At 30.9% G+C, this 20,977-nt stretch overlaps 1 pseudogene; it reads left to right on the top strand.

Moving 5' to 3' along the window:
• Positions 1-2,155: 2,155 nt before the first annotated feature.
• Positions 2,156-19,232, top strand: LOC120594481 (AP-1 complex subunit sigma-2-like; annotated as a pseudogene).
• Positions 19,233-20,977: the final 1,745 nt, after the last annotated feature.

Here is a 20,977-nt window from a genome sequence, read left to right as displayed (position 1 = left end):
GATTAACACTATGTAATTATCTCAACAGATAAAGAAAATGCACTAGGCAAAATACAACATTCTTTCATGATAAAAAAGTAAAAACCTCAATGAATTGGGTATAGAAGGGATGTACATCATTATAATAAAGGCCATTTATGACAGACACACAACTAATATCAAATGCAATGGCGAAATATTGAAAGTGTTTCCAATAAGACTAGAAACACAACAAAAGTCCCCACTATTATTACTTTTATTCAGAAAATTACTGGAAATCTTAGGTAGAATAATCAGGCAGCTTAATTCCTATGAATTTCCCAGCTGAGATTAGAATGAGACATATTAATATTTAATAAACTATATAATCAAGCACTAAAATCTTGATAAGCTATGCAAATACCATAACATAAAATTTCCTTCTACCCATAAACCCTATCCATTTCCTAGGATTTATCCCCAGATATAGTTTTTCTTATTATAATATCTGTTTTTCAAATAATTTTTCATAAATGTATTAAATAATCAACAATTATTTATACTTAACATCCCTTTTTTGCCACTGATCATCATTACTTCTTATATGTTATACCTTCTTTTATTGAATTCTGCATGCTAACTTATTTTTTTATTTGGTCTGATAAGTCATTAAATATGAGAACTATTGTCTAACATAATTCAATATGCCCTTAAAATTTAGCAGCGCTTTAATAGGGTTCTACTTCATCATAGGAGTCAATCACTAAAATCATCACAAGAGCCAAGACATCCACCTGATGCTCTTGGTAAAGATGCACAGGTTTTTGACAACACAGACCAAATCCATCTTCTATTAGGTCTAGTTAAAAAGGCCGTTTATAAACTTCACCAACCAGCAGCTCCTATCTTTCTTTTGATAGATCCAGAGAATGGAACTTCATGACTAGAAAACAAAATGGCCATAGAGTGGGGCAGATAGGTAGTTCCAGGAGCACCTCAAACTGGGGAGTGTGTGTGTTGCATGTGAACAGTGGGCTGGAGCAGCATCCTGTAGATGAGAATTGTGGTGTAGAAGGAAGATACTCATTTTGAATCTCTTGTTCTTGGTCAGGAACTGTCTTGCACCTGCTTCCTGGTCTTAATGTATATACAATAAGATTGACAATCATTTTGGCAAGAATCTGAACTCCCACAACCACATCAAACTCTGTTTGCTCCAAGGGCAGGAAACTCAAGGGCTTTATAGATGGAAATTCTAGGAGGGAATCTGAAGTTACAAAAACTAACTCTAGATAATGCTTTAATATTAATAAGATGATTTTCAGTGAAAAGAAGGCATTAAGTGAAAAATTAATTATTTTGAAATAAACTTAATTGTGATGTCTGGCATCCCTATCAAATTCAAAAACAAATATGACTGGGGCCATGCTTATTTTTAAAATTACTTTAAAATCATTGTAAATGAAACAATATTTAAAATCTTAGAAAATTACTAATAAGGAAAGTGCTATTAAAGGGACTTTGGGATCAACAAACTTCACTTAAAATCCTAGATCCAACACTTAGTAAATAGCTATAGCATCCTAGTAAGTTATTTAACCTTGTTGAACTTTAGTTTCTTCTTCTGTAAAATTAATATAATATTAATATATATCTTACATACTGATCAGAATTTCTAATTCATAATAAGCACAATTAAAAATAGCTATTATTACTTTATTATATGAAAATAGTATAAAATGAGAAAATATAAGAGAAGCTCTTAGAATAGTTTGTCTGGAAAAGAATGAGTATTCAATAATACTAGTAATTATTTCATTTTTATTCTTATAATTAATAAAAGAAACTGCCAAACATAATGTACAAAATTAAATATTTTTTATAAAACCATTATACATCCATTCCTGACAAAATATATGCATAAAATGCCAAAGACTAAATTTAGGAGAAAATGTGCAAAATGCTGCGAAGGAAAATACATGACTTTATTAAGTAATATACAAAATGAATAAATAAAGTTTATATAATCTTATTCTGTTCCAGTCTTTTTAGGCTCTGAGAGTTGTTTCTGTGCAAAAATTAAAGATGCTCATGTGTCATTCAGAGGTCTTTCTATAATTCTGGACTGGAAGGGCCATAAATATAATGTTAAATACTCTCCATGGTTGTCTGTTTTTCTAATTCCCAGGCACCAAGGATGGGGAAGAAAAATAAGAAAAAGAAGAAGAAGAAACTGAATACATGGAGCTTTGAACAAGAAGCTGAGTGTGCAAGAACAGACCCTGTAGGAAAGGCATTTGGTTTCAAAGCTGAAGCAACTATGCCCAAGATTGAAGAGAAGAGGTCAGAGGGGAGGGTGTCTCAGGTCCCATCCAAGGTGGATTCCTTATACCTGGATAAATTTTTCTAGAGAAAAGGTAAGGGATTATTATCTACTTATTTTGACCTGTCTGTCTAAAAGTAAGGTTGTTGGTAATTAGTAATGAATGAACTTAGACTAATATTAATTGCATAATAAAAGTTCATATATTTATATATGCCATTGGCATGAGATAATTTCCCCCATTGCATGCGAAGCAAATGAGAACAGATTTTTGATGTTCATCACTAAGAAATGACAAAGTCTCCGAGCTCACGCCAATAAAATTTTGTCCATATTTAGTAAAAAAGGAAAATTAAGGCAATGACTAAAGTATTTTTTCAAAGGTTTACTTTTGCAAAGGCTACTATCTTTTGTTTGAGACTAATGCTTGCTAGCTGCCTTGCTAGATGATACAATTTCATAAAATTTTAGAATCAAGCTTAAATTATAGTGTCCCACCGTAGTGTCATCATAGTGTCAAGTAAGGGAAATGTTTCATTGGATGTTTGCATGGATCTTGAGTTTTACTCTTCAGGAAAAACAATAAATGAGGCTCACCCTTCTCCTCTGGCCCTTCTTGCTCATATAAGTAGAGCTGTAAATCATGGGAAAAGCTCTTTCTTGTTTTTGTTTGTTTGGTTGATTGATTGGTTGGTTGGTTGGTTGGTTGGTTGGTTGGTTGGCTAGCTGTTTTTTGTCCTTTTCTCTTGTAGAATAAGCTCTTCCGTGGCCAAATTGCTGTTTCTATGGTTGCAAAAGCCCAATTTCAAGCTAAGCGCTAAAAGCTGCCTGGGAAACACCTGAATAAAAATTAGTCTTATGATTAATTAGCAGTGGGGAGAGAATACATATTTTGACTATTTTATGTCTTTTGATATTCTGCAAATTCAGTTTAATGCTGTCCAAAATATCAAAAAAGAGATTTGTCCAGAAAGCATACTTTTCTAATTTTGCCTACACCCTAAGTTTTTATTTTATATTTTCTCTTCAGGAGTATTTTTCCAATTCGATGTCAGTATTTTCATCATATTTATAAAACATCGTAATATTTTTAGTTTAAAAAACAACTTATTTTAAAAAACCCTTTTAAATAGTTTTATTTTTCAGCCCCTATTGGAAGCTGTGTTCCTCTTTGTGAGTTCTTTTTTAAATTTTATATCTGAAATTGAAAAAATATATATATCTTTAAACACTTTTAAAAAGTTTTGACTTTTTTGAGCCCTTATTGTTGATAATAATTAACTTTTAATTGAGTTAATGCATAACACTCTTAGAGTCACAATCTTAATCTGCACATTAAATCTTTGAGGTAGATAGTAATATAAGGAAGCTCAGATAAGTAGATTGCCAAAGTCACAGAGACAAAAGATGGGAGAGCTAAGTTTCAGACATCAATTATAAGGCTTGAAAACCCAAGTTCTTAACCACAGGTTTATAGTACTGTATGTAAATAAATGACTGTGGATGGCTGTTCTGTGTCACACAGAGAGGCAACTTGGCCAGAGGAATATGAGTGTTGGGAAGAGAGGTGAAGAATTTTTTTTTTTCTAATTCCTTTATGTTTACGTGTGAAAATATACCCATCAATATAATACTCTTGTCCTATCTTCACTTCCTCACTGATATTTCATCACTGCTGGTGGATGATGTCTCTGATTAATGTTTGGGTTAAGATAAATCTTCCTTAGCTCAGCCAGATTCCTTTAGTTTTCTCTGCGGACTGAGTTCTGCTGTCCATAGCATGCATTCTTGTGTGTCCCTCCTTTACAAAATGTAGAGTTGGGCACCCACTGAGAAAGGCTTGCAACTGTGCAGCCCTGAATGAGGCTGAGTACAATTCTTAAGTTCACTTTAAAAAAAACTCATTGTTCTTACATATCTAAGTAATGTCCCCCGACCCAAGGTTATTAGAATAGTAAAGCTAATATTTTGATATGTTTGTCTGAATAAGATGTCTATCTCCCCTGTGGGCTCCAGGCCTGACTGGACCAAGGTCTGGCTGTTATCCAAGGCCTGGCTGATCCGAGGCCTGACTGGCCCAAGGTCTGGCTGGTCCAAGATCTGACTGTAATCCAGGCCCATGGCTAGGAACAGGAGCCTAGACTTAGAAAATAAGTAAACATAATTCAGTATTATATCATGCATATGTGGGTGAATGCCACTTTAGTACTCTGCATTGTGAGTAGCCATGTGGTCTCTTGGAGAAAAGAAGGAAAAAGAAGGGGAAAGCAGAAGGGGAGAGCAGAAGGGGAGCACAAGAAAGGGGAGCAGGAGAAGCGTATGCAAGACTACTTGCCTCATCCAACAGAACTGCGCTTCCCAACAGAAGTGCACTCTGCACAATAAAGTTGGTGCCTGCTGGTTTCATCCTCATGTCTCTGCCTTTTGTGCATTCTTCCAACTATGCCTCACACAGTTGAAATTTCTGGGTCAAGTCAACAATAACCCTGTCCCTGACATCCTCACTGTTTCCTAACTTAAAAATGAAAGAAGGTTTTAACTTACCGACATTTTCCTTAAATCTCCCAAAAGGTGTTTCATTATTTTCCCCTTAAAGGTCAGTAGATACCAGTCTCTTTTGTCTTATTGTGATTATTGTAGTCAGTGATTCTATGTTGTTTCTTTTGTAGGTAGCCTATATTGTGGCTCAGAATTTTATAACTTTTATTTTAAGGTTTCATGAAAATTGCTAGCATTTTTCTAGGGGTAACCTAACTTTCTTTGATATGATCTTTTAGCCTGTGATACTATCAGAATGCTCACAAAGATCATCAATTCAAGAAAATTATATTTATATTTATCATTATTACATCTTCTATTCACAGTTAATAATTAATCCAAAATATCAATTAGACATCTCTTGAAACTTTCATATTGTATTTTTTCTATCCTCTTGTCATGTGTCTTTCAAAGATTGATTTCTTTATCATTTTTTTATCATTTAATATTCTTTGACTTTTAGAAGAAAATCATTGTTTCTATTTTCTCCTCAATATCAATTCTAAAGATATAAATTACAGAATGAAATTTATTTCTTCTTCAGTAGTTTCTTGTATTTGTATTTAACTTCCCCTTTTTCATTTACTTTTTCTGCCCTTTTTAAATGATGTTTTCAGCTGTTTTTATTGTTTTTTATATGTTAACTCATTTTATCTCATTTTATTTTCATCAAAGATGGATATGAACACACTTTAGAGCAATTTATTTCTACAAGGTTTATAACTAAAATATTTCTTGCCCAGCCCAAACCTACCCACAGTTGCGTAGTCCCCGGTATAATACCTAATTATTTTTGATATTTAATTCCGTATCTTTTGAATGATATTGTGACAATATTTAACTAATACAAACACCAATATCATCATCTATGTAAAAAACTCTCCAACATGAAAGATAAAGAACAAAACAAAACAAAAAAGCAAATTAAAAAAAAAATAAATAGAAGAAAAACTATGCAGGTAGAAGAAATCAATAAAGAAATAAAATTATCATTGTTCTAAGAGGTATTTTTTCTACTTATTATTTTAATTTCAATTTTACTTGTGTTTATTATTATTACCTTTATTATTGTGATTAAGATTGTTAAATTTGGGGCACTGTAGAAGACAAGATTTTTACTCTATTTCCTTCTCATTCTATTCTCACTTCCATTTTTTTTCCATCTGCAATTATACATCACTATAGTCATGTAATAATTTTTTCACTTAATACTAAAGGTTTACTTAATAATGATTATATATAATATTCAGAAGTAAACAACATAATAAACTATAATTTCTTTTACCTTATCTGTACACATTTTAGTTTCCTATGCATCTAATTTTTTTTTCAGTCTTTAGTTATTTATTTAGTTATTTTGCTTACTTTTGTAGGCACTTAACAATTTTATAACTTGCTACAATCTGAAGTGGTTCAAGTTTATGAATAGTGTACAATTCCCTCTTTTGTTTGACATTTTCTTTTTCCCTCTTTTGTTTGACATTTTCTTTTTCCTTCTTGATTTACTCCCTCATTTAACTGAACAGCATGTCCAATATTCTCTGGAGAAAAAGAGTAAGGGAAGTAAATTTATTGAACCATTTAATGTCTGAAAATATCTGTATTCTTCATTCTTAATTGATAATTTTGTTGGAGCAAGAATTATTGTCTGACATACTTTTATTTCAGAAATTTAAAGGCATTTTTTATTGTTTTGAGTGTTCAGTGTTGAATTAGGAATTTAAATAAATTATAATTTCTCATTGTAAGAGAATAGTTTTACCTATTTTATGAAATTACACAAGTGAGTACACAATCAACCATTATGCTAGATATTCTTCAGAAACATTCCCTTTGTGTTCTTTCCAGAAATTTTTCTTTAATTATTATTTTAAAAATAATTTTCTCTGCACATTTTTTTTCTGTTTTTACTAATTCTGAAGATCTGGTTTCATTTGCTGGACCTCTTTAACTAGTGCTCCAATATTCTTTTTTTTTTTTTTTTTCCTAAGTTTATTTTCTGTTATCTTTACCTTGTCATATTTTCTTGGAAAATTTTGAAAGTTTGTCTTTAAAAGTTTCTATTGAATTTTTCATATCTGTTGTCATATTTATAAGTTTGAAATGTTCCTTTTACTATTTAAAAGTTTATTCTTAAGAATGGTATTCTATTGTGTGTATTTGGATGTAAAATCTCTCAGAACAATGATAGGTTTTTTTTGTGTGTGTTTTCTTCTACCTGTATATTTTCTTTTTTTCTATTTATTTTTTAAATATTTGCTTTTTTTGTTTGTTTTGTTCTTCAGCTTTCACAATGGAGAAATTTTATATATGGATGATGATATTTGGTGTTTGTATTAGTTAACTATAAGAAGCCACTGAACTGTGTTTCAAAGGGGCTATACCATTTTGTGTTTTTATCAGTAACAGAATAAGAGCTCCTGTGGCTCCACATCCTTTGCAGCATTTATTTAATGTTGTCAGTGTTCTGAATCAGGTTGTTTTTCACCTCATAAAATTCAATTTTTCTTTCTAAATATATGTGAAGATATTAACCAATTCTCTCTTATTTACAAGGATGTAATTATTCCTTAGGTTCCCATATCCTTTTATTTTTCCTTTGTTCTGCAATATTTTCTCTCCAGTGGCTTAATATTATTATCCTCTTTACATTTCTGTTCAATTTTTTAATCTTTGAACAAAATGGTATTAGTCTAGAACAGAGGTTTTTCTAAGGTCATTGTACATGTAATAGTATTTACTGACTTAATATACAAATCCATGAAGCAGAAAGTGACAGATACCTAATGTCCTGGCTGCTAATATCCTGAGGTCCCAAAGTCAGAACACAGATGGTGAAGTGGGTCTTAGGCATTACTGTCTTGTTAGAAAGAGCTCATTTGTAGTATTTAAATTTTACAAAGTTTTCTTTGTAATTTGACAATACCTACATTAAATTTACTATTAATTCTCCTCATATTTTAACTTTTCATAGTTTTGGGGATACATGTAAGATTTTTTTATTTGTTTTCTATTTTTATGTATTTATGAATATTTTTCTATGAGCCTTTAAAAAACTGCTTTAAAGGCCACTAATCTCACAGAATTTTATTTTTTTAAATTTTACACATATTAATTTGTTCAGAACTTTGCAATTTATTTTGTTATTTTTTTCTTAAGACTATCCTAAAAACAAACAAACAAACAAAATACAATTATTTTCAAGATTCTGATTATTTTATGGCAATATCATCAGAAACCTTTTAAACAAATAGGAAAATGACAGTTTTAATTTTTTTCTATAAATAATGATAGACAAACAATGACTAAGATTTTATCTTATATTCTGGTATTCCTATGATCATACTGGCAAAATTTAACATTTTTCTGGTTAAACACATACTACTGACTAACAAGCATATGTAATTTTATGATAATATTTGGTCTTGATTTGCTTTATTTGAATTTTTACTTGTTTTTTGAAGTAATATATTCCTTTATAACATGGAATTTGGACTAAATTACATTTTGTCTAGTTTTTACTTAACCTTAAGAACTCACAGTAGTCATATTGTCAGAATTCAATTTTTGAGAAGCCATAATTTCTGATTTTTTACATTTCTATAGATAGTTGATTGATTAAGTCATTTAACTCTTAGATGATATAAGTTGCTTTGACACAAAATAAAATATTTGGTTGAAAATACAAACTCACAGGGATGGGGAGCACGGCATAGGGAATGCAGTTAGCATTAATATATTGGCTAGTTGGAAAATCAGAGGAGAGAAGGAGCAATTAGAGGGATCATTTTATAAACTATATAATGTTTAACCAATGTACTGTATACTTTAAAAAAAGGAAATATATACACTGTAATTACATTCTCTTTTCTTAATTCCAACCCACTTTCAATAGCAAAGAGTCTTATGAAACTCAGAGTATAATAATATGTGAACTTAGGTATACATGTCCTTGACAGGCATAAAAGCATGAGTTATTCTTAAATTTTTCAATTTTAACAAATTTTGAATGGAATTACAAAAGATTACAATGTTTTATCCAAAAATGTTTTTCAAGACTAAAGTACATATAATTTGCCTTCTTATAAAAAGACTAGATCCAACACATGGAATGAGATCATCCAGCTTATGTATAGGCATATTTTTAGAAAACAATGCCCTCTTACAAGAATAAGAAGCTGTTTTAGCTTCAGAATCTGTGTTTTCAAATGAACTTGCAAAAGTTCTTACCATATTATTAAGCAACAATAGCACATATAAACATGTCTTCTTATTACTTTATTTTCCTAAATATCAAAGCCCTGCTATTTAAATGCTGCTAACACTTATAGGAGCCCATGACTCTATTATTTCAGGTAAATTGTCTCAAAGATAACGTGGTCACTTTTCCAACTATTTTTTGATAGAGTTGTCAACTCTTTTGTAGATTAATTTTAAAGAACCTACATTCAAAGACATTTAAAATTGTTTTAACTGATTTTTAACACACATGGTTGTCTAATGATTCTCCTTTTATATGTGGGAAAACTATTGTCTTTATTAGGCTAAGAAGTTTTAAGTCAGTATTAGCAAGGAAGGAAGATGGCATCAGTGCTGTCCATGGACTAAAGTAATGATAGCAAGACATTTGTAAACATATAAGCTTCCTATGTTGTGGACATAAGTTTATAACTTTAATTTACCAAACAAATAATAAGATCTATAACATAGGTTGATTGATAGAATCCTCTTTGCATAGATGGCATGAGGCTTGATAATATACAAATGGTTTTAAAATATTCAGTAGCAATGTCAAATTGAATGTAGTATAATGTTAACATTTCACTATGTCCTCATCTCTTTCAGATGTACATACTCTGAAATGATTATATTTCATATAATCATTACTCTCAACTTATTGTCTACTGTTTTGATTTGTGTTTGGAGTTCATTCCATTCTGTTTTCTTTCCATAGTTCTTAAATCCACTAAAATTTAATAATAGATATCACATTAAACACTACATTTGTTTCTCTTTTGACATGCGGAAATTAATCTGTTTCCTTAAGATGCTTCCATTTCGCATTGAAAAAAATGACTCATCCTATTCGGTTTCTTCATCTTTTTTTTTTTAAAGAATCAGTCAACAATGTCTTGGTCTAGAAGAGAAATAGAACAGCAGACTCTTTTCATCTCTTCAAACAGTGATTAAATTGTCCATTCATCAACTAGCAAAAAATGTCTTCAAATGAATGTTCTCTGAGAAAGAAAAAAAGATTACATTAGTTTTTATTACCAAATTGTGGTGAGAATCAGTTTTAAATAAAAGAAAAACTTTTGAAAAGTTTATCTAAGCCTGTATTTTATGAAGTATATATCTAACTGCTATCAAATTACTGATCTCTGGATCTTTCTATGCAATAATAAAGTGTTATATGTTTAAAAAAAATTTATCTAAGTAAAATTTTTTCTCTTAGAAAGTAACTTCTGGTTCAGATATTCTTATACTACTTTTAAAAGCATAAAGTTTATTGTGTTGGCCTCTGATTTTTAGTAATAAAAGGTAAAGTAAGCAATGAATTACAATTATAATTATCTATAGTTATTAAATGGGATATATAATTTAATATATAACGTTTCAAGTTCAGGAAAAATCCTAACTCAAGTTGTAGATAAAACATTTGTTTACCTACTATTTGTGATATGACAGCAAAATAAATTGATAATAAAATGTCTGGTCAGAAATGAAACTGACTTCTTCAATTTTTCAGTTGGTAATTGGGCCCTGGAGGATTTACCTCTAGAGTTATTCTATCTGTGGTATCTGTCTCTATATCTTTTTCTTTTAGCAGTCTCATAGTCAGGATTTTTGACAGGAGCCCTGAGGACAAACGCCTAAAAAAAGAAAATAAAACTAGCTTTTGGGATCAAATTAAAATGATCTGGGCTTCATTCAGTTAAGCTATCCTCTCAGGAATTGAATCATAAAATGAAAGACATTTCCAATTCTGGTTGAAGAAGAGAATTTCAATTTGAACTATAGTCACTCATCCTCTACAACTACCATTTTGTTTTTGTTCTTCTCCAGAGAATATGTTAATATTTTCAATATTCTACTGAAATCTACCATGTCTTATAATCTGACTCCATCTTCATGAATTGATTGTGGTTTAGATGTTCACAGAAATCAGAATAGTTCTGAACATCATGGAGCTCTGTATTTAAGAGTTTAAATACAAATTTAAGCACAAATATGAGGACATGTTAAAACCATAGATGATGGAAAATAAACAATTGCTCAGCAGAATTATTGTAATCAGAGTGGGTAGAATAAATTCTCTTAGCTTCTTGGAAAAGAATAATAACAATCTATATAGTGCAGAAACATATAAATTTTTTAAATGAAACAACCAACTAATTATTTAGTTATTAATCCTCGAAGTCTTATCTAATGCATTCTTTTCCTCTCCAGGATAGCTGTGAAAGATCCTAGGTTGAGGAATCATGCAGATTGGAGTTAATGACTTTAGAAAATCTAGTTTTGTAATTGTTGTCAAGTAGTTTAAGCTTTCCCCATGTAGTTTATTTTTATCCAGGTGTATATATATTTAATTCTGAATATATTAAATTCTCTCTCATCATATATGTATTTATACAATAGCTAAAATGTGTTGAGTTTATTGTATTCCAGGCACTAGCTTTACCCAATAATGCGCTAAGATAGGTACTGTTATCCTTACACACACATAAGTACGATAACTGTGCCACAGGCATACAACTCATAAGATATGGAATATGTATTCTGGCCTAGACAGGTGGACATTAGAGTTCTAGCTTTCTTTTCTAATCTTTTAAAACAGAGATAATTTACATACATTAAAATGTACAAATCTTAAGTGTTCAATTGAATAAATATTGACAATTGTATACACTAGTGTAATCACTACTCAAACCACATCACAGAATATCTCTAGCATCTCAGAAGTGCCCTCTTGCTTCTTTCTATAGTAAATTTCTATTTTTAAGGAAGTAACCACTGCGCTTACTTAACTTTTCTTGTTTATGATATTTATATCAATGAAAATATAATATTTATTATTTTGTCCTGGCTTCTTTAAGCCAACATAAAATATTGAAGTTTTATTTGTATTGTTGCCTATTCAATTGTTCATTACTATTATTTTTTTATTTTTAACAAGAATTCCACTGTATAATATACTACAGATTCTTTGTCTATTCTTGTATTGATGGACATGTGGGTAGTTTCCAGGTTTTTATTTCTTTTTCTTTCTGATTTAGGGAGGGAGGATGGAAAGGGCCCTATTATAAAGGAAGCTGTTCTAAACATTTCTGTGCAGAAATTTTTGTGGACTATTTTTTTTTTCCTTTTTCTAAGGTAAATAACTTGGAGTATAACTACTGATTCAGAAGATAGGTGTTAAATTTTAAGTTCTGCCAGTTTTAAGGCCTTATCTCATTAACATTCCCATTAGTTTTGATTGCTCCACATCCCCTCAACTTTTGGTGTTTTCAGACTTTTTAATTTTTGCCATTCTTGGAGGTGTGAAGGAGTAACCTCATTTTCAGATAAATTCGGCCTGTGTATTTTGAGGTATTTTTGTTTATACTTAACATAATCATATCGTGTTATAAACTCTGACAAATACATCTAATCACCAAATCTGATCTACATTGATTATTTTATCATTATTAATGAGATTGTTATATTAAAATTTTCCTATATGACTAAAAATTAATTGGATACAACTTATTCACTTTATCTCTTCCTTTGATTTAACTTTGATGTCAAAAATTGGTTATTCAGTTCTGCACATAAAGTATTGACTTTTCCTTAGAACCTATGTTTCAGATACTCTTTCGATTATAAAATATAAAGACCAATAATAGTGAATGAAATCAGTAGGACAATATCATACTCTTTTTGCTTAATTTAAAGATGGAAAAGAAACTTAGGTAAAATAAGAGTGAACGAAGATCTTTTGTGAGATGATTTCTGTCCATATTTTACAATTTAAAAATTACTAATTTCAATTCATTTTAGCCCACCTGTATTATTTAACTCAATAACTGTTCAATAACCTAAAGTAAAGGGACAAGGAAGAAAAGAAAAAGAAAAATGCCTGTTACTTTTTCTTGGGCATGGAGAATTAAAGAAAAAGGTAATAACATTTGGTGATACGCCAAATCTTATAACCTGAGACCCAATTAAAAAAAAAAAATAGGGTTTTTGTTGAAGATTCTGGTGCAGCTTCAAGGCATAATCTGAATATCCAAGGCTCTTTATGCAGTACCCTCATCTTACCTGGTACTTCTCTTTTAATGTTACTAAACTGGGGATATAAAATGTTGTATTGAGAAGGTGTCTGAGGTGCAGAGATGTTGAAATTTAGAGATAGCAATCAGGGACCAGCGGGAATTAGTGTTTATGTTTTATTGTCTAATATATTCCAAATATTCAGCCAAAGAAATGAGAGAGTATATTTTTTGCTAAACTACATTGCTTTAGGAAGACAATATTTTGCAAAAATAGTTAAAAATAAATTTTATCTGGCCAGAGTGTAATGATCAACACAAAAGTATCTCTTAACGTGTACATTTAAATTAAAAAAAAAAAATTGGACTATATAAACCATAAACCTGTGAGTATAATCTTTATTCCTTCTATTAATGAATAAAAACTTTCCATAAATAAAAATTAAAAAGACCAAGATGGTGCCTTAACTACCTTTTCATGTGAGATTGTAATTTATCCAATATTGTACATCACAAACAGAATTATGAGGAATAATCCCTATGGTCCTTTCAAAACATTGATGTCTCTAATAATTTTTCTTAATTGAACTGCAATTTCTCAATAGCATTCAATTATATCTATTTCTATATTAACACAGATTGAGGATTTCTCCAAAATATCCCAAATCCAGTTAAGAATGTTAGTAAATAAAAACAATTAACATCAGAAATATAAATAATCATGATAAATATTAAATTGAATAACTATTATACAGAAATGTTATGCCAGTCTATGTAAACTTTATGATATTATGACTCTCTAAAAAAACACATTTACGAATAAAATTTCTGTGCCAGAATTGATGATTAGTTCACTCCTTCTTTACAATAAAGTTTAAATCCCTTGAATTCATAATCAACAATTTAGTCCTGCAACTGCCCCCTAACACACACACACACACACACATGCACATACACACGCGCACACACACACGCACATATATACACACACACGAAATGGGGCCCAGATACTACTAATATACACATTATGTTTCATCCTTCCTAAACTTCTCCTTAGACTTCATCATTATGAGAAAGTCATGGAGTGCACTTGCACAAACCTAAGTGGTATTGCCTACTATTTGAATTGCACGTGCTCTACTTTTTTGTACAACTAGCAGTGCAATAGGCATGTTTACACCGGCAACACTATAAACATGTGAGGAATGCATTGTGCAATGACACTTTGAAGGCTACAACATCATTAGGTGAGAGGAATCTTTCAGCTTCATTATAATCTTATGAGACCACAGTCATACATGCCATCTGTTGTTGACTGAAATGTTATTATGTGGTGCATGACTGTCTGTACATGAAGGCTGAGATAAATGAGAATTGCGATGGATTTTCTTTGACATAAAAACTTTTCATTGAGTCTGTTTAGATGTTTCTTAGGTCCTAAAGTCATGATGAATTTCCAGCTTACAAAGTACAGTCTCTGTCAATGATGAAAATCTTGTGAATCCGTGAAGCCTCACCTGATCTATCACTGATGCACTTGATCTGACATTGATAGCTCTACTGCAAGGAAGAAATCTGCAGTACAGCAATAACAAAGCAAAACAAATCTGAGTAAGCAAGTTAACAATAAGTTTTGATTTAAATAACATTTCTTGATGGAATTGTCTCAGAATTCTCATTTTTAAATGAGAAAATTTGTTGTGAATGAAATGTGTTTTTCATACCTAATTTAATGTTCAGTAATCAGAACTAAAGTTGATTTTTTACAAGATGATTAATAATCACCATGGTAAGTTGAATGTTCCTATCTGTATTGTGATTTTTAAAAATCAATCAATTAATTGATGTAGATTTTTTTTAATTTTCTTATGCTCTTAGCTCCTCAACAAGAATTATAAGCAATCTAAGATAAATGAAAAGTATGTCTTCACCTGCAATGAGGGAAATGAAAAAAATAAGATCAGTGCATTATAAAAGTGAATTCATATATATCACAATGTTTACAATATATAAATGGCAGAAATTATATAACATAAATCTGTGATTTCAACAAGAATTAGTTTAGTAGTATTTCAAGAAACATGATATTTAATATATATTCATTACACTGGACTATTGGGTAACTTTTGGTTAAACAAATAAGGCAAAGAGATCATTTCAACAACAACAACAAAAATGCACATGAAGATAGGGATAAGAATGATACATAAATGGGTGTGTGAGAAGACTTTGTGGACTAATGAGCTGCTTGACCTTAATCAATCAACCTGAAGGATAATAAGAGTAAGCAGAATAGGCCTCATATCCCCAAACATCTTGCATATATTGCTAGTTATAAGATATAGATGTTAATTATTTAAACATACAGAAAAAATATTTTTGAAATAATGTAAAAGTTGACTCACATACGTTTAAAGCAGTAAGATTTTTAAATAAACATAATTCCATAGTCATTTTCAGATTTAGGCTCCAAATAAGAAGATGGTATAATACAATTATAATATTTAGTGACTGAATAACACTAAAAATGATGTGCGTCTGGTATGTGTCATAATGTTGTAAAACTCTACTTCACTGATTTAAAAAAAATCCAGCATCCAAAACTGTAAAGACAAGAATGATTTTATCATATGGTTGTTTCTGCAAGTATATTTTTATCACTTATAGTTACAGAAAAATTCGTTTATTTTGATAAGATTTGTAGAAGAATGTAGGCTGTAACTGAAAAACAAAACACCTTGCCTATTTATCATTTATTCCTGGTAAACAGCAAGTTTACAGGTACGACATCATGCAAGAATGAAGGTGAACATTTTACTTTATAAATGGGAATACTTACCAGTTTATATTGAGTTCAGGAATAGAATGACATTGCCTTACACAACACTGAATGATAAAACTCCTAAAATAAATAACATATGTGACTGAATTTTGAATAAAAGTTTCCACATAAAATAGAGAATGTGGGAAAAGTATGTGGTGGGGAGAGAAAGAGAATGGAGGTAACCCAAGAAGTGTCCATGAGCCAGGCTTGGAGGAAAGAGAGACTGTGTGGAGGTGTGCATGAAAACTGTTATTATGGGCCAGGGGTCCATCATTTTTCCCTATGTAACATTGGGATATTGTTATCCTAAATACAAAGATGTCTGGGAAATATAATCTAGCTTTTTGACCTGGAGGAAATGGAGACAGTGTTTGGTAACATAAAGCAGTCTTTGTCATTCTTCTTATGATACAAAAGTACCTGGAAAATTGTCAAAAATAAATAAATAAATAAGGAACACAAATAGAATGTGTCTCATGCTGGATTGCTTTGGGTAAAATTTCAAAGATATGTGTCTTAATGGTCACCACATTAAAAATATCCATGCTTAAGAATGATTCAATATGAAGAACAACCCTTTTATATGCAAATATAAGTTAATATAGCAAACAGCTCTTTGGTATAAATTAACTGTACATTTTCAGTGATTATAGTTATATACCAAATCTTTGAAAGTATTCATTTGGTTCACTTCGACATGGCTTTTAAATTAGGATATAAATTATTGTTAATTTTCAAATACCTGACAGGTAGATACTTCTTTTAGAAGGCTGTATATAGATATAAAATTTAAAAAAGAATATACTCTCCTGTGAGAAAAACAAATTTAAATATCCAATTGTGTAGAATAGGTAAATCAAGGACCAATTGTTTCCGTTGCAACAGATTTATATTAGGCATCCATTAGCCATGACTCTTTTCACCCAGATTTATTAAATGTGATTTGTTTGTAACACAATTTAATTAGTTTGAGCTTATGTTCCCCATTATGAAAAAAATTAGAGTCACCACCACAGATTCAATTCTTCAAGTGTTATCTCAGTTTTACTATCACATAAATAAAAAGAAAACAAAATTAAGTAGGTACAATAGAAGAATGTAAAACTGTATGCAAAATTGACTCGCAAAAGTAATTTTTAAAATTCTAAACAAAATATTAGCACACTGAATCAAGCACAAATATAATAAATAAATAAACAAATGCACACTATCTTGCATCAATGAATTATTCCAAGACTGCAAGTTAGTTTGCCAGTATAAAATAAATCAATGTAGTACAGCACATTAATAGATTACAAAGCTACAGGAGAAAAAGCAATTGATCATTCCAGAAGACGCGAGGAAGGTGTGTGACAAAATTAACACTATTTCTGATAAAAGATCTTGGCAGACAATGAATAGTAAAGAACTTCCTTATCCTGATAAAGAATATATCTGAAAAAAAAATTTCCAAGTAAGCATATTGTAATCAATACAGAAATGTAAAAACATTTATCTTTAAAATCAGAAAAAAGATAAAAGTATTCACTGTGACCTCTTCCATTAATCACTATAACGGAGGATCTAAAGAATTTAGCAAGAAACAAAATTAAATGGGATAGCTATAAGAATTGGGAGGAAATGAACTAAACCGTTAAAGTTAATAAGGTAAGAAGATAGGACTAAAAAGAGCAGTATGCTAACATTCAAATACCAGTTATATATATATATGCTTAGAAACAAAGTGTTGGAAAAGGAAATAAAAGTATAAAATTTCGGCCACACAAAAAATAAAAAAATAAGAATTTTACCAAATAAAAAACTTATTCTAATGGAGAAAAATTACATACATTTATTATAGAAAACAAATAAATGGAGAAATATAACTTCTTTATAGATATGGAAAATTAACATTTTAACAATGTCAAAATCTCATTAAATCGATCCACAAATTTAATGCTCTATTGTGGCAGCCTGACCCTGCCTGGCCATTTCTTGCTCCAACAAGTTCATTCCTGACTGCCCCACTTCCAAGGACTCTGGCTAACATCGGTTTTCTCATAGCTTGCCAACAAATCAATGTTCTTCCTTATATCTGTAGCTGTGTAGGAATGACAAGACTGTATAAAACTGCCCATTATGTTACAATCCAGGCTCAGCCTTTAGATAAGAATCTGCTGGGCAGGTGCCAGCATCAGTAAACACAGCTTCCTGCTTATAGATCGAGAATCCTGCAACACTATTATAAATTCTGGCAGAGGTGTGAATGGAGTGTAATAAACTTATTCTAAAATTTATGTGGAAGAAGGCAGGGCCACTAATAGTTAAGGCACTCTTGAAAAAAATCATCTGGAATTTCAACTGTTGATATATTTATTGGCCAGTGGCACTCTGAGTCTAATAGCTCACAGAAATGTGGAAATTAAGAAATCACAGGTAATATGGCAGGAAGGGAGAAAATAAATAAACAATATACTTATGATATAATTTATTTTTCATATATATAGAATGTAAGCTAACCAGGTCCCCTCCCCACAAGCAACATGGCTTCTCTTTCTCTGCTCAAGGACAGGGGCTTCTGCTCAGCCTCAGCCCCCGCAGCCGGCCCTGCCTCAGCTTCAGCCTCAGCCCCTGCCTCAACCCCTGCCTCAACCCCAATCTCGGCCTCCGCCTCTCCAGCAGTCGCAGCCCTCTACAGCCATACAGGTTATGTTGCTTTTTAGTTGTCAGAGAAAGCTTTGACTGCAGAAACGGTATGTCCCACTATCAGACAAAAGAGAAGAAAAAGACCACAAGAGAACTTGTTCAAACCGTTTTAGCACGGAAACCTAAAATGCGCAGCTTTCTTGAGCGGCGAGGTCTGAAGAGATATGCTAGTCTGTATTTAAATATCGAATTGTATAGAATAGGTAAATCGAAGACCAATTGTTTACATTGCTACAGATTTATAGTAAGCATTCATTTGCCATGACTTTTCACTCAGATTTATTAAATGTGATTTGTTTGTAACACAATTTAAATAGTTTGGATTAAATCGCTGTGCTATTGAGGATCAGGATAATGAACTAATTACCCTGGAAATTATTCATCGTTACTTTAATTGACAAGTATTTTGGCAGCGTGTGTGAACTTGATATCATCTTTAAGTTTGAGAAGACTTATTTTATTTTGGATGAGTTTCTTTTGAGAGGGGAAGTTCAGGAAACAACCGAGAAAAAATGTCCATATGGCAACCAAGCGGACCGATCTACTACAGGAGGAAGCAGACACCTCATGTAGGGTTTTTGTAGAAGTTATACTGACATCAGGCTTCTTCCTTGTTGACGACTTTTTCTGGCATTTCACACACTGTAGATGATCACTGCCTTCAAGTCCATGGTAGCTAATGGTGTAAGATGACATCTTGTCAGTATTACCGTTTTGCTAAGATGCTTCATTCAGGCCTACACAATTTTTTTAAGGGAACTTTGGTTAATTGGAAACTTGGACTTAAATATGAATTAGAATTATGTAGAAAAAGAAAGATATCTGGATATTTTAAGGTTTATAGATCTGTTTTAATCTCATGATGTATGTATAAGAAAATGACACAATCAGGAAATATGCATTTATTAATTACTGTCTTTGGAAGCTTAAGACACCAAAGACTAGTGCACTTCAGTATATATGAGAATAAAAGGGAATTGACATATCACATAACAAATGAATGAAAATTTAACTGTTGAAACTTAAAAAAAAAAAAATTTATACTAAAGACCCTTATTGGAAACTACATACCTTAAAGGGAATACACATATTACTAAATTGGAATTATGCTATTTTACACTAAAAATAATTTCATAGGCATCCCAAGCCTGGGAGAAGGAACAGTGATTGTTTCATAATCTTGAGCATGTTATTTTTAAGGCCAAGGAACATTTGACTCCTGAAATAAAATTTTTTGTGGTTGTAATCATTTAGTCACTTAGTTGGATTGTTTTGGATGCTCCCAAATCAAATGGAAATGTTGACTTACCAGGAATTCTTCATGACAGCATCTAGCTAAATTGTATTCCTCCCTTCACCAAGTGCTGTCTAATCCATTTAAAGCACGAATATTCCTTCTGGAATGCTTGATACAACCAAATTTGTTCTGCTCTCCTCTATAGGTTCTCTCCACTTAGAAATGCTACAAACTTTAGGGAAGCTTCCTGCCCTTCCATGGCACTGCTTAGTTATCAGAAATCTTATAAAAATAAAAACGGACACCACCTTTCATATAAAAGTGAGTGTTGAATGAAGTGGCATTAATGGGCCTTGTATTTTTTAAAGTTGTTTCAATGTCATTTTATACATACTTCTATATGTCTTCACAGTTTACACTTTCATTTGCATCTGCTGGGCTGGGTTAAGCTTTGTTGTGATTATGACCAATATTCAGGCCACGTGTGCATTGTCTTATCACATTGCCAATTAACTGTAATAAATAATGTATAAAAGACATTTTTAAGTTATTTATGCTTCACATCATACACAAAATTATTCCAAACAAAAAATAATAATTGTTTACAAGAAAATATAGAAAACTATTAAGGATAGAAAATATTTTTTAAGTTAGACACAAAATAGGTTAAATGTAATAAAAAATACATTTGATTACATGATAATAAAGACCATGTTTATTCAAAGATATAATAAGGAAACAAAAAACACTGGGAGTTGATATCTGCTGCACAGGTAATCATCGAAGTATTATTACTTTAAAAATGAAAAGCTATTCCTACATACATACGTATATATAATCTGCAAATGAAAAATAATACAACCTAAGAGAAAGATAGGCAAAATACAAAAATAGGCATTTAAGAAAATACAAACTACCAATGATGAATTAATGTGTGAAACGATGTTAGTGAAAATTTACCTGACAACATTGGAAATCAGTTAAGTATAAATTAAATCACACACACAAAAAAACTGTTATTTTATATTATTAAAATGGCAAAAATTTAAGTTTAAATTTTTAAATAATTGAAGAATATAAAAGCAAAAACTCATCTCTTGAAGTATAAGTTGAATGAATTAATTTGGGAAAAAATGATCATGTTCTCAAAAATTAAAGGT

The sequence above is a fragment of the Pteropus medius genome, unplaced genomic scaffold (genome assembly GCF_902729225.1).
Source record: "Pteropus medius unplaced genomic scaffold, Ma_sr-lr_union100, whole genome shotgun sequence".
Taxonomy (NCBI): Eukaryota; Metazoa; Chordata; class Mammalia; order Chiroptera; family Pteropodidae; genus Pteropus; species Pteropus medius.
This window is presented reverse-complemented; position numbering and strand designations above follow the sequence as displayed.